This window comes from Lissotriton helveticus, chromosome 4_1 (assembly GCF_964261635.1).
Source record: "Lissotriton helveticus chromosome 4_1, aLisHel1.1, whole genome shotgun sequence".
NCBI lineage: Eukaryota > Metazoa > Chordata > Amphibia > Caudata > Salamandridae > Lissotriton > Lissotriton helveticus.
The window spans coordinates 182,980,924-182,992,930 of record NC_136063.1 but is presented as its reverse complement, the minus strand read 5'-3'; positions in this window follow the sequence as shown (position 1 = coordinate 182,992,930).

Below are 12,007 nucleotides of genomic sequence, written 5' to 3'. Positions count from 1 at the left end.
TGTTTTCTGTCTGGATTGTTGGACATAGCTACATCTATTGGGCTCAAAGGTACGCTGAAAACAGGAATTTACCTAACCTCAATTTACAAGATGTGGAAATTAAGTGGTTTGGCCACAGAGGATTAAAATGTCACCAATTGATACCATTGGTGAAAACCTTTATGCATTTGCCAAAACCTGACCTGTTAATTGTGCACTGTGGAGGTAATGATTTGGGCACTTTGACTGGGGTAGGTCTGGAAATGCTTTTAAAGGACACCTTTGAGCAATTGATGGCACTTTTTCCTCAGACTGCCTTGGTATATTCAAATATATGCCAAAGACAGAAATGGAGGTGGTCGAACCAATTTTGTCCACAAATTGAGAAATCGAGGAAGCATGTAAACAAATCTGTTTCAGCTTACATGAGAGACCATGGAATGGGCTCCCTGTACAACAATAACTTGCGTTACTACATGCAAGATATCTACAGAGGAGATGGAGTTCACTTCTCAGATGAGGGCAACAGAGTTTTCACTCTGAATTTAAGAATGTGCATTGGTACCTACTTATAAGTACCTAAATGTACCATAAACCCAAAACCTCTTCTCAGAGCTACCCTACATCTGATCACTCACAATTATTATTGTACTCTAACTTTTTTCACTAATTTTCAAGAAAGTACGCTCCCCAGAACGCTTCCCGGTTCGCGAACCGAGCGCACTCCACGCAAAAAAACTAAAAAAACGGTATATATTTTTTTGCCCTGCGAGAACCTTTCAAAGCCTCCACATCAAACCTAGGGGGTCAGGGACGATCTACTATGCCCCCTTATGGTCATTTGCCCCTTCGCTTTGGCCTCCTCTTGTCTCTCGATCCTACCGAGAGACAAGATGGCGGCCGCTACGGACTGTTTGGAATGTTTACAGACGCCGAAAAACCAATCAGCTTCGCAAACCTCCGTAACGCGAAAAGTACGCGAAGCGGAGCGCTGTTACAGATATATATCTTTTTTTGAACGTTAATTTCTCAAAATCCACTGGAGCACATATATTGAGACCTAGCAAAGGCACATCGGGCTACCAGTCCCTACAATTTTGCCAAGTTTCGTGCAAATCCATTCAGCCGTTCGATTATTATTATTATTATTTTTTTTGCCCCGCGGGGCCCTTTTAAAACCTCCACATCAAACCTAGGGGGTCAGCGAGGATCTACTATTCCCCCTTATGGTCATTTGCCCCTTCGCTTTCGCCTCCTCTTGTCTCTCGATCCTACCGAGAGACAAGATGGCGGCCGCTACGGACTGTTTGGAATGTTGACAGACGCCGGAGAACCAATCAGCTTCGCTTCACAAAGCTCCGTTGCGCGAAAAGTCCGCGAACCAGACCGCTGCCTGGTCCGCGCTTACAGATATATATCTTTTTTTAAACGTTAATTTCTCAAAATCCACTGGAGCACATATATTGAGACCTACAAAAGGCACATCGGGCTACCAGTCCCTACAATTTTGCCAAGTTTCGTGCAAATCCATTCAGCCGTTCGGGCTAAAAGTGAGGCCAACCGCCCTATGGAAATTAACATGGGAAAAACGCGTTTTGGGACCCCCCTTTTTTCTCGGCCCCCCCCTTGACGAACCCCCCCCAAATTTTCAAAGGCTGCTCAGAAACAAAATGTGCCATTTTCCTGAAAATTTCAGCCAATTCCGTCCACAAACGGCAAAGTTATTAGACATAGAATTTTCAAAAAACCCATAGAGAAAAAATCCTAACTATATATACCTACTGGCGACCGCCAGTAGGTAATATATATATATATATATACACATAATGGGCTTTTTATAGCAGTAAAATTTAGACTTAAAAAAGTTCATAACATGTAAAATAATCTTTTTTAATAACTGTGTTGCATTATATATGTCTGCACATATATGTATATAAATATATATGTTATGTTATGTTATGTTAAAAATGCTCTTTTATAGCGCACGGCTACTCCTAGGAGTGTCCCGGCGCTTTGACAAAGAGCCCTCAATGTAAGAAAAACATAACACTGCGAAAATAGAGAAAAGCAGGAGAACAGTTGCTGTGTAAAAAGCCAGGTTTTTAGTCCTTTCCTAAAAGAGAGCAGATCCTCAGCTTTCCTGAGCGAGACAGGCAAGTCGTTCCAACTTTGAGACGCTAGAAAACGGAAAGAGCGTCCTCCGATTCTAGCCCGGCAAATGGGGGGAATCAAGGCTTTGGATAAATATATATATAAACATACACACTTATATAGACATGTGAGTATTTCTGAAGGTATACATATATATAAAGATATACATTAGTGAGATTTATTTATTAACAATATATTAATGGTATATATTCAAATATTTAGGATGTAATACTTTAATATAAATATATTAGGAAACTATATTTCTGTATTTATTTTAAACTATATTAGTGTGAAACAATATTTTTTTCGATATTTTTGTAATTTCCATTATAAGGATAGGGACAAAATATTTGGTATATGTTAGATCCAGCAGTTTCTGTCTGGCTGGGACACATCGAAGTTAGACAGAATCCACTGTGCCAGATAGGATGAGTAAGATACACTTGTAAAATAACCTGCACTCACCCTTTGAATGGTCAAGAAGTCACAGTCCTCTCCTACGCCTCTTGACCCAGCCCAGCAGTCACTCAAACTACACTAGCCAATGATACACGTGTACCCATTGGAGACACTTTAATTAGATTGTCAGGACCACCTAAGCAGAAGAAAACGTTTACTTGGTTTCGTCTGTCTGGATTAGGCTATCAAGGCACCTGATGGTACCTTCATGAGTGCTGGATGACTATCCTCCTGTAGGCAAAACACTGTCCCACGGGAAACTGGCACGCTTCCGATTTGGAGATATGTATACCCTAAGGCAGATTTGCACGCCACAGTTGCTCCAGGCAGCTAGCTGTGGGTGCACACAAGTAACAACGAGACCACGCTGGTCCAGTCATGATGTTACCAACATCAGAGTGATATGAATGCACGTTATTTCCCGTAGAAGCACTCGAGATGAACTTCTGTTGCGTAGTTTTAAGAAAACAATCAATGCTGGTTCGTATGGAGTTTTCAATTCATCATTTGATTCTCATATTATTATTTTCATAATATGTTACATCATGTTGTGATGTTTTGCCCAATGCATTTCGGGCGAGAGCCCTTCGTCAGGGGTCTTGTTCTCTGAAAGCAATGAAGTAAGCACATTTAGAAGTAAGCTTATAAACATACAATTTTGTCAAATCCATATCACTTTTGGTGATGATTGTGTACATGCATATTTATACACAAAAACGTGAACGAGCAGTGGCAGATCTGGTTTTAAAAGTGGTACTCTGTGAACTGTGCGTGCTTTCTTATGTAAAACAATGGACAGGAGAATCGATTCTTAGGTGTGTGGTGAAACGACGTGCAATTGTGGTTGTGCGCTGTTCGTGATAACTAAGAACACGAGTGAAAAAAAGAGGAAAGAAAAGGTGGTGAAAACAGATCGTTAGAACTGTTAACAAGTGCACATGCGATGAAAGTGGATGTTTGCGGGAACATACTGGTAATGTGCACTAGTTCCGTGAGAGGGACGTTAAAAAACAACGAGTCTACAAACGTGGTTGACCTTAAGGAAAGCTGTGCTAGAAGGTTTAAGGACCGTGTATGTAAACATGGTCTAACCTGTGATTAGGGTAAACCAGTACACTGTTGGTATAATTTTCAGCGGAGTGCCTGGAAAAATGAAGTGAGAAAGATGAAAACGAGTCCCTAAGAATCTTCGGCAAGCATTTTCAAAAGGCGGTTATCGTGGTCGAAACTTACCAAAATGTAATGCGATGTGTTCCCCGTACCCGGAAGATGCTGTGTGAGGAGTGAGTGCGCTCTACGTTTAAAATGTGTATACGTGTGAATCATGTGATATGTGTGCCAGTAACCTGATTCGTGAAGTGACATGTGATGGGTGATGTTCCCTCCTTAGAATGGAACTTGAAGAAATACTACGTGAAATTTAAATGCATGCCCGGAATATATTCAGAAAGTGATGTTCAGAACGCTAATGATTAAGTGTACAATGACGATAAAAGAAAGATAAAAAGCAGGATGTAAAAGAAAAAAGGAAAAATGTAAATGGGGAAAATGTGGGAATACATAAGTAAAATATGAAGAATGTAACGTGCATGTGTGACGTGTATCCGTGCAGTAAAATCATTAAAAGTTGGGAATGTCAGATATGTGAACAGCATGTGTAATATGGTGTAAAACGAACAGAGATCTGATATAAGTCATAAATCATAGTGGAAAAAGATCAATTGTCCGGTATGAAACGTACATTCTAAAGAAAGCAGCTGTATTCTAAACGTTCAATGAATCCCATAGGTTGTACGGTAGATAAACAGTGTAATCAGAACAGTTCTCTTCTTAGAAGATATTGGGAATTGTCTCCTCCGGGGAGTGATGGTACTATCTCCAAGATGCAAAAACGTAACTGGCTCGGATTGTGATTAGCTGCATTGAAATGCGGAGCAACTGTGGATTTTGGATTTTTAATCGAATATTACTCTTATGCTCGATAATATGAGTTTTGATTTTTCTTACGCTTTTCCCTACGTAAGCAAGTCCACACGGACATTTCAATAAGTACTCCAAATTGTTGCTATCACATGTACCTGTCACTTTCAACTTGATCTTAAGACCCTTAGTGGGGTGTGTGATTTCTTTTCCTTAGATGATAGAGTTACAATTTCCACAGTTGTGACACAGTTGGGTGCCTCGATGTTCGATCATGCTTGTGCTTTCTTTAGCGTTTAACAATTCTTTTAGATATTTTGTACGCTCATATGCAAATACGGGGTTGGGTGAAAATATGCCCTTGAAGTCATCCTCTAAGGCAAGTAATGACCAGTGTTTCAGGATTGTCTTTTTGATACAATGGCTTCTTGTGGAATATTTAGAAACAAAAACTGCCCTGGATTCGTCACTTTTGAGTGTCAGAATTAATAGTTGGTCCTTGTTCAAATTTTCAGCTCTACTGGTGGCTTGTTCCAGTATGGTGTCAGGGTACCCTCTTTCCTTGAATTTCTGCAATGTTATTTTTTTGTGATTTTCATAAAACTTGTTTGATGATACTATACGTTTGATACGTAAGAGTTGAGAGAAAGGTAGGTGTTTTTTCAGGGATGGTTGGTGGAAGCTTTGAAAATGGAGACAGGTCCGTGTGGACTTGCTTACGTAGGGAAAACCGTAAGAAAAATCAAAACCCGTATTGTCGAGCATAAACGTAATTTTCGATTAAAAAATCCAAAATCCACAGTTGCTGCGCATTTCAATGCAGCTAATCACAATCCGAGCCAGTTACTTTTTTGCATCTTGGAGATAGTACCATCACTCCCGGACGAGACAATTCCCAATATCTTCTAAGAAGAGAACTGTTCTGGATACACCGTTTATCTACTGTACAACCTATGGGATTAATTGAACGATTAGAATACAGTTGCTATCTTTAGATAAACAATTGATTTTTTTCCACTATGATTTATGACTTATATCAGATCTATGTTCGTTTTACACCATATTACACATGCTGTTCACATATCTGACAGTCCCAACTTTTAATGATTTTACTGCACGGATACACGTCACACCTGCACGTTACATTCTTCATACTTTTCTTATGTATTACCACATTTTCCCCATACACATTTTTCCTTTTTCCTTTTACATCCTCCTTTTTATCTTTCTTTTATCGTCAGTGTACACTTAATCATTAGCGTTCTGAACATCACTTTCTGAATATATTCCGGGCATGCATTTAAATTTCACGTAGTATTTCTTCAAGTTCCATTCTAAAGAGGGAACATCACCCATCACATGTCACTTCACGAATCAGGTTGCCGGGACACATATCACGTGATCCACACATATACACGTTTTAAACGTAGCGTGCACTCGCTCCTCACACAGTATCTTCTGAGTACGGGGAACACATCGCGTTACATTTTGGTAAGTTTCGACCACGATAACCGCCTTTTGAAAATGCTTGCCGAAGAGTCTTAGGGACTCGTTTTCATCTTTCTCACTTCACTTTTCCAGGCACGCCGCTGAAAATTTTACCAACAGCGTACTGGTTTACCCTAATCACAGGTTAGACCATGTTTACATACACGGTTCTTAAACCTTCTCCTAAGTTCAACCACGTTTGTAGACTCGTCATTTTGTAACGTCCCTCTCACAGAACTAGTGCACATTACCAGTATGTTCCCGCTAACATCCAATTTTACCGCATGTGCACTTGTTAACAGTTCTAACGATCTGTTTTCACCACCTTTCTTTTCCTCTTTTTTTCACTCGTGTTCTTAGTTATCACGAACAGCGCATAACCACAATTGCACATCGTTTCACCACACGCCTAAGAATCGATACTCCTGATGATGGTTTTACATAAGAAAGCATGCACAGTTCACAGAGTACCACTTTCTAAACCAGTTTTGCCACTGCTCGTTCACGCTTTTGTGTATAAATATGCATGTACACAATCATCACCAAAAGTGAGATGTATTTGACAAAATTGTATGTTTATAAGCTTACTGCTAAACGTGCTTACTTGATTGCTTTCAGAGAACAAGACCCCTGATGAAGGGCTCTCGCCCGAAATGCATTGGGCAAAACATCACAACATGATGTAACATATTATGAAAATAATAATATGAGAATAAAATGATGAATTGAAAACTCCATACGAACCAGCTTTGAATGTTTTCTTAAAACTAGGCAACAGAAGTTCATCTTGAGTGCCTCCAGGAGACGTTACTCCTAAGGGAAATAACGCACATTCATATATACGCACCCTCAGCTCAGGAGGGTTTACCTGTATGGCACGATCCACCTTCATTTAAGAAATACACACTCAGAAGAATCCTCGAGTGCGATTTCCACATTCCTTTTTGGATAATCATGGTTTTCCCTTCTGCGCACAGTGGAATACGCACCACTACAGAAATCATGCAATTCGAAGAAATCTCACATACCACCGATCAAAGAGCAGAAACATTTCTATTTACGGAAGTAGATTCACAACGTATATATTCCCTCATCGAGGAAGATGAAAGCCCAAGTACAAGCACAGGATCCATCCAAACAGATGTTAAACAATTGATATACTTGTCCAAACGCATTGTCAATCAGCTATTACACGCAAGTACATTGATAAAATATCATAAGGCTCAAAGAATTCCTCGCGGCTTCAGGATCTCCCTCAAATCTACCTTGTGCAAGAACAACGCACGTTTCATAGAAAAATGGTTTGTGATATTGAATAAATGTTCGTTATACTTGATATTGCTTTTTATCGAAGAACTAGCCAAACTTGTAGAAGACTTACATAAAGAAGTACATCAACTGAAAGAAGAATTGAACACCATAATGAGTAAAGAGGAATGGAATGAAGTATTAAAAAAACTAAATTCATAATTGGATACATACACTAAAGAAATTAACAACCAAAAATTACGGAAATTCAAGAGAGACACCGCTGACTACCGAACCGGTGAGGTTAATACCTGGGCAGATACATAAGCCAGATGCCGACAGCAGAAACCGGCACAAGACAGGTCTTCTAACGAGACCTCATCTGAAGATTCACAACAGCAGAAAATAACTCCTACATATCAGAGAGATGATAGACAGGGCCAACAGGACCCTAAAACATTGGATAACCAGAGAACACACACAACTACAACTGGTCCTTTTTTAGAGAGAGGTTCCAGGCAACAGGAAGAACCAGGAGGGGTAGGAGGAACAAGAGGAAAACTGATCCCGGAACCCATGGCCAAGAACACAAGGAGTCACAAAGCCTGATCATAAACATCTCCAAACATACTTTATCAGAATTCCAGATTAAAACTCTCCAAAAAGGCACTTAATTCGTCCCAACATACCACTTAAACATCCTCGAAACACAAGTTTGCGTATACAAATTTCTACGAAGCTTAATACTCAGACATTTCTTTACCAACGTTGTTGAAAAACCAGGAATAGGAGAAGAACCCAAAAAGGATGCCCTCATGGGTTTAAGAAACAAGAGTAGATATCTACCTCCTGTCAGGCACAAGGTAATAGATGCTTTTGAAAAGATTATTCATAAAGACAACATCAAGATTTTTAAATCTCCCAGAACCAAGACAACCAATATGACGCAAAAAGAGAGACAGACGTTACAAACCTTAGCAGCCAACAAAGACCTTACGATACGTCAAGCTGACAAAAGGGGTGCACTCATAATAAAGGACACGGATTTCTACGAAAAAAATGTCAATGAGCATGTCAGTGACACAGAAATTTACATGAAAATGGACAGTGACCCTACTAGGGAGTTCATTAACATTCCGACAAAAATTATTGACACAGCAATAGAAGCGGGAACCTTAAGCATGAAAGACAAAGAATTTCTGATCAAAACCAATACAGCTATCCCGTATATCTACATGATACCTAAGGTCCACAAACATGCTACCATACCACCGTTTAGACCCATTGTGTCTACCATAAACTCGATCCATGAACCCATCTGGAAATTTATTGACAGACACCTCCAATCTTTGGTGCAAAGTATACCTACATATATTAGAGACATGGTGATGCATGATGGTATTAGACATCACCAGTTTATACACCAGCATAGCCCACAATGATGGCCTGAGAGCTGTTCAAAGTTTTTTGGAAACTAAACCGGTCAGGTTTTATGAGCATAATAAAATGCTGATCGAGTTCCTTACGTTCAGTCTCCATAATAACATCTTTATATTCAATGGCCAATTGTACAGGCAACTGTTGGGGGTGGCAATGGGTTCCTGCTCTTCCCCCAGCTTCGCGAATCTATTCGTGGGCTGGTGGGAGGAGCAGGTGGCCTGGGCTGACACTGACAGTGTGTGGTATAAGAAAATTAAAGCATGGCATCGATACATAGATGATATTTTCATTATTTTTGAGGGATCAATTGAAGAGGCCAAAATCTATGTGGATATGTTGAATGAGAATGAGGTGAATTTAAGGTTCAGTGGAGAAATTAGCGTATCAAGTGTGAACTATTTGGATTTAACTGTTTATATCGAAGAGGGACAATTACAGACGAAATTATTTCGAAAAACGACCGCAGGTAATTCCACCCTATATGCCACGAGTAACCATCCCAGACAATTGATTAATAACATTCCATTTGGCGAGTTATTGAGACTTAAAAGGAATAACTCCGATAATAGAGAGTTTCAGAAGTCAGCCAAACGAAGTTTGGATCGTTTCAGGACCCGTGGTTACAGTGAGGAGGTGTTGAAACAAGCCTTAGACAGAGTAAATAACTTAAAGCGAGAGGATTTATTAAAATCTAAACCTAAGACCACTTCAGAGAACACGAGTTTTAGACTCATAACCACGTTCTCTGATCATGCGGGCGAGTTGAGAAGGATACTACGGAAACATTGGAGTATCCTACTCACTGATAACAGTATCAAAGATGATTTGCCGACTGATCCGCAAATCACATTTCGTAAAGCTAGAGCTTTAAAAGATCATTTGGTACATAGTCATCACACCACAGAAGGAATTAAACCTAAACCATTACAACCGTTAAATGGTTTCTATCCTTGTGGTCGTTGCAAGGCCCGCAAAATGAGTAAACACACTTTAAGTTATAAAATACCAGGCATTCAGAAACCTAGAAGGATAAACAAATTTATAACCTGAAATGAAATTAAATGAATAAAAACATATATAGCGCAACTTAGCCCGAAGGCATCAAGGCGCCTATCAAAAAAGAATCATAAAAGGCAAATCCCAAAAACTATGGGTAAGCTTTGGCAAAAAGCCCTGTCTTCAGAGCCCTTCTAAAGGCTTGCATTGAAGGCAGGGACTTAATTTCACAGGGCAGGGTGTTCCTGCACCACACCATATGTGATTTACTGTCTAGTATGTTCCTGTGGACTGCGATATATTGGCAGTACCATCAATCCCGTCAAGCTTCGCATATTAGAACATATGCGAGCGATCAATAATATTGATGAGGCGTACCCTGTCGCCAGACATTTTAACAAAGTTCATGGGCAGGATAGGGACCTATTGGCCTATTTTTGTCTGGATTGCATACCTACACACCCGAGGGGAGGGATCGCCTACAAAAGTTGAGACGCTTGGAGCCTCGTTATATTATAGATCTCCAAAGCAAAAGTCTGCATGGATTGAACACACATGAAGAATTAGCAGCACACATCGGCTAATATAGACTGTTTCCTTGCTCTATGATATCTGATATGATGAATTGCTTAACGATAATGATGGGTTGTTTCTGATCAAATGTATTTATGTGTATTTTGATTGTTATTTAATGATTTATGAGTTGTGTCTTACCGTCATTTGTGGATCTGACGTGCCCATCCATGGGCGAGATTGTTGCACGTTCGCTTTGATTGTTGCGAAGATACCAGAGCCCATTCAGGGTTACATGATTAATTGACTATTATTAATTTTTTCTTTCTTTTCATCCTTTAAGTGAAGTGATGTTAAATGAATGAGCATTATACATTGCAGTCGGTTGATTTCGGTTCCGAGTGCTGTTTGTATTTGCACGTTTAAAGATGGCGGGACTTGGCCGATGTACGTGTCCCTTTTCTATGTTTGTGGCACCAATGACGTTGACAACAGAAGTAACATTTAAAAACAATGGCCGCAGTGCGTTCCGCGATGCAATGGATAAAGGCTAAGTGCCGAAACGCGTCTTGCTTGTGCCTGAAGGTTTCAATAAACTATCGTTCGAAACCTCCCCCTCGTGAGAGTGCTTTCTTCTTTCCTGGCGGATTTCATTGCCGTGTTTCGAAAGGACTTTGGGAGCTTATAATATAGACACTACCCCCTTTTTGAACATCCTAGAGCAATCCAAGAAACTGTTTACTGAGGATATGATCATGAGCACCATCGATGTTAAATCATTATATACCTCGATTCCCCACGATTTGGGTTTAACAGCCGTAGAAAGTATCTTAATCAACAGTGACAAGGAAGACATTTTAAAAATACTGCTAATGGAGTTGTTACATTTTACCCTATATCACAGTTACTTTCAATGGAACAATCAATGCTACGAGCAATGTTCTGGAACTTCAATGGGTAATTGCGCGCCTCCAGCGTATGCAAACATTTTCATGCACCAGTTTGAGACAGAAAACATCATCAATAACCCTGATTGGAAACTTAATCTTTTCCTTTATAAACGATACATCGATGATATTTTTATCTTGTGGAAAGGTACACCGACGACCCTAAATGCAGTCGTAGAGGATCTACACAAAATAAACAACAGGATTGGATTCACCTCAACTATCAGTCAAGTTCAATTGCCTTTCTTAGTTAGACGTCATGGTCACCAATGAAAATGGCACACTTCAAACAAGTGTATACCAGAAACCCACAGACAGAAACAACTTTCTCCATTTTCAAAGCTTCCACCAACCATCCCTGAAAAAACACCTACCTTTCTCTCAACTCTTAGGTATCAAACGTATAACGTCATCAAACGAGTTTTAGGAAAATCACAAATAAAAAAAACAACATTGCAGAAATTCAAGTAAAGAGGGTACCCTGACACCATACTTGAACAAGCCACCAGTAGAGCTGAAAATTTGAACAGGGACCAACTATTAACTCCGACACTCAAAAGTGACGAATCCAGGGCAGTTTTTGTTTCTAAATATTCCACAAGAAGCCATTGTATCAAAAAGACAATCCTGAAACACTGGCCATTACTTGCCTTAAGGAAGACTTCAAGGGCATATTTTCACTCAACCCCATATTTGCATATGAGCGTACAAAAAATCTAAAAGAATGTTAAACACTAAAGAAAGCACAAGCATGATCGAACATCGAGGCACCCAACCGTGCCACAACTGTGGAAATTGTAACTCTATCATCAAAGAAAAAGAAATCACACTCTAAGGGTACTAAGATCAAGTTGAAAGTGACAGAA